Source organism: Tachypleus tridentatus, chromosome 4, assembly GCF_004210375.1.
Source record: "Tachypleus tridentatus isolate NWPU-2018 chromosome 4, ASM421037v1, whole genome shotgun sequence".
Lineage (NCBI taxonomy): Eukaryota > Metazoa > Arthropoda > Merostomata > Xiphosura > Limulidae > Tachypleus > Tachypleus tridentatus.
Window position 1 is genome coordinate 8149135 of NC_134828.1, and position 4504 is coordinate 8153638.

Sequence of the window (4504 nt, forward strand, 5' to 3'; positions counted from 1 at the left end):
GGGGGACAGTCCCACAACTAGCCGGAACTCTGGCCGATCTCCTCTGTTATTTCTAGTTAAAACAGGTTTCGGGTTGTTTTTTTCTTTGTATGTTTTTATTCTGCAGTTCTACAGCACAAGTCATTTCCTGATTGAAGTGACTTCCTTTACTTTTAATGTAGGTGATGTGATCAGATAACTAACTGTTGTTGAATGAGATAATTACTGAGGTACACAGACTAATTCCTCTATCGAATTATCATGTCTGGTCTCTGACGTTTTTCGTTTTGTTTCAATTTCTATGTTTTATTTGTGACTTATTTCACTGGGTCGAATTGTTATGTCCGATTACTGATTTCTTTCGTTTTGTTTTCAGATATTTGTTTATAATAATGATGTAAGTAAACGTTTCTAACTTTAATAAGGATTTTTTTTTTTTTGCACGTAACAATGATAGAGGTATCTTGGTATGAAATAGTTAAGTTCCTGGATTATAATAACAATGTACATATTTATTCCTTGCGTGTATCTTTGATGTTAATTCCTTTGCAAGTAATGACGATATAAATATTGTTGTATGCTACAATGATGTAAATATCGCTCGTTTATAACAACAATGAACAAATTCGTTGCGTATAACAATGATATAAATATTTCTTGCTTATAATAACGATGCAAGCATTTCTTGGATGTAGCAATAATATTAATTTTTTTTTGCATGTACCAGTGGTATAAGTTTTGGTTTGAATTTCGCGCAAAGATACGTGAGGGCTGTCTGCGCTAGCCGTACCTAATTTAACAGTGTAAGACAAGAGGGAAGGCAGTTAGTCATCACCACCCATCGCCAGCTCTTGGGCTACTCTTTACCAACGAATATAGGAAGTGACCGTCACTTTATAACGCCCCCACGGCTGAAAGGGCGAGCATGTTTAGTGCGACGGGGATTCGAACCTGCGACCCTCGGATTACGAGTCGCACTCTTTAACCCACCTGGCCATGCCGGGTCATAATTTACAAAAAGGTAAAAATTATATGCAACATCTACTACTGAAAAAGATGGTAGACGTAACGTGATGTATATTTTAAAGGAAATTGAATATTCAGCTGTGAGTTATTATAGATTCATTTATCATACAGTTTGCTTGTTACAGTCCTCAATATCACAAATATTAACAGTTATAGTTTTGTACTATTTAAGAGAAACAAGGCTTAACCACATATCATTTAGATACACTGGTTTTAAGTTTATTAGTCGTACTGTGACATGCCTTTCATGGCCTGGCAGTTAGGGACACTCGACTCGCAATCTCCAACTCGCAGATCTGAATTCCTCCACTGAATATACTTGCCCTATTAAACGTGGGAACATTATAATGAAGTTAGAAACCACTTTTCGTCCGTAAAGCGTACACCAGGAATTGGTGGTGAGTGGTGTTGACTAGCATCCTTTTCTCTAGTCTATCACTTCCAAATTAAGGACAGCTTGCACATATAGCTCTCGAGTAGCTTTCTTTGTAATTTTAAAAACAAACAAACTTATTCTAATCAACAAGCATTAGTACAAAGTTTATAATTTGATTTTTATTAACTCTTTTGTTTTTAGGGTTTGGAATTGTTTGAGAACTGTAAGTTAATGTGTGGCTCTAATACGTTTTATTTTAAGCAAATATATTTTGCGCCTTCTGGTTCTTCAGTAAAACACAAAAGTATTTGTCGTTGGACTAAACAATTTCACACCTCACTAACAACCAAGTGCAGCTTAACGTGCGAGAGTTAACTGTTATTCATTCATTGGTTCATTGGTTCAATTAACAACTACTTTCATTTTGAAATTACCAATAATATAATTTCCGTACGAATATTATTTAATACTATTAACAAATAATATTTGTTACAAGCCAGGAATATTTATATGATTGTGGCATGCAGCAACACTTATATTATTGTTACTCCAACATCCAGTTTGAAATAACAAATAATAATAAATGTATTTTAACGTGTAAGTGTAAACTATTACTCAATCACTGGTAATTTGAAGTAACCAATAAAGGAAGTCAGGGTTAGCACTAATGAATTTAATGAAGTATTGCCAAGGAAACAAAGTAATATGCAATCCAATTGGTCAGCTGGGTTAAGGCGTGCGACTCTGTAATCCGAGGGTCGCAAGTTCGAATCCCCGTCGCACTATACATGCTCGCCCTTTCAGCTGTGTGAGTGTTATAATGTGACGGTCAATCTCACTATTCGTTGGTAAAAGAGTAGCCCAAGAGTTGGCGGTGTGTGGTAATGACTAGCTGCCTTTCCTCTTGTCTTACACTGCTAAATTAGGGACGGCTAGCGCAGATAGCCCTCGAGTAGCTTTGCGCAAAATTCAAAACAAACAAATATATATATATATATTTTTTTTTATATTTTTTTTGTAGTGAAAGAATTGTTCACTAGGACTCGTCTGGTGTTGCATGAGCTTAGCCGTTCAATCTGAATGTGGCACTTGGGGAAGTGTATCACAAATACATCTTAAACTGCTCAGTTCTGTTAGAGTGCAGTGGACAGCACTGTGTCACTTAGCTCCTGATCCTTTAATCATACCCCTTCTTGTCATGGGTCCTGGACTTTATATACTGGAGTTTATTATAATGTGGCACTTGGAGTAGTATATCACAAATACATCTTAAACTGCTCAGTTCTGTTAGAGTGCAGTGGACAGCACTGTGTCACTTAGCTCCTGATCCTTTAATCATACCCCTTCTTGTCATGGGTCCTGGACTTTATATACTGGAGTTTATTATCAACACTATTCTGTCTCCCTCTAATCATTATTTTATTTATTATGCACGACATGGTTCTGTCCCCTCTAAACTTTATTGTATTTCGCGTGTACGACATGGTTCTGTCCCCTCTAACCATTATTTTATTTCGTATGTACGACATGGTTCTGCCCCCTCTAACCATTATTTTATTTCGCATGTACGACATGGTTCTGTTCCCTCTGACCATTATTTTATTTCGCATGTACGACATGGTTCTGTTCCCTCTAACCATTATTTTATTTTTCATGTATGACATGGTTCTGTTCCTCTAACCATTATTTTATTTCGCATGTACAACATGGTTCTGTCCCTCTAACCATTATTTTATTTCGCATGTACAACATGGTTCTGTCCCCTCAAATCATTATTTTAGCGTGGGTGTACGACATTATTTTTAACCATGTAACCATTGCTTTAAAGTATGTAAGTCGATCGAACATGAAGTTTCAAAACTTTAAGGTTTTCTTTCATATATTAGCAACATTGAACCACCAGAAGACACACAATCGGTCAGTCTTAAAGCCACACATGAATCAAATGTGAATGATTTCAAATATACATGAAAGAAACAACAACCAAAAAGATATATGTACAAAGTAATGTGTCAAAAGGACTGGTAAATCATGTAAAAAAACTTTATATCTTGTATGATTTAATATTACTATTTATCAACGATTTGTATTCGTATCTTTAGAATTACTGAACACGTAGCCCAAGTATAATCACCGAGGTTGACTGTTTTCTAAATAGATAACTCTTTAGATTGTAAGTGTCTAAATTTAAATGGTTTCAAGGAAGTGTTAGACGTCGCATAGGAGTTGATCTATAATGATAGAGATGGCGTGTTAAGATGGCGTGTTAATACTTTTAGAACACAAAGCACAGAAAAAGCTGTTAAACAACAAAGCATCTAAAAATGCCGACACTGACCCACTCAGGTGGACGCGAATCCGGCTTATAGAACAGATATGTATTAAAAACAGACAATTATGTTTAGTAATAAAATATACAGACAGGAGCGTAATGACACTTACGAAAACTGATTTTGACAATTCTTATAAATTTATCGACGAATGATTTCAGTGAACCAGTAAATTATTGTTAGAATACGAAAACGTCCATTGATTCAAATTAGAACCGTTTAGCGGATAGATCGACATGCAGGTAAGTGTACGAAGTGATGAAAACTAAGTTCTTAGATGACAAGGAAACTGATATAAAAAGAACCGCCTCGCCCATACGCCACGGGGGCAGGAAATAATCACCGATTTGGCTTTGTGATACCTACAGGTTTAGCAGGTTTAATGTTACGTGGTCGTAAGCGCATCCCGAAAAACAGAATTACATATTCATGAATTATTTGGGGTCTAGGAACTAAATTTGCAAGAAATTGTAGGTTTCGGAAAATCAGTCTGCTGAATAGGTTTGATTTGTTTTGAATTTCGCGCAAAGCTACACGAGAACTATCTGCGCTAGCCGTCCCTAATGTTGCAGTGTAAGACTAGAGGGAAGGCAGCTAGTCATCACCACCCACTGCCAACTACTGGGCTACTCTTTTACCAACGAACAGTGGAATTGACCGTCACGTTATAACGCCACCACTGCTGAAAGAGCAAGCATGTTTGTTCTGACGGGGATTCAAACCCGCGACCCTCGGACTACAACTCGAGTGCGTTAATCACCTGGTCACGTCTGGCCCTGTTCAATTGAATAGC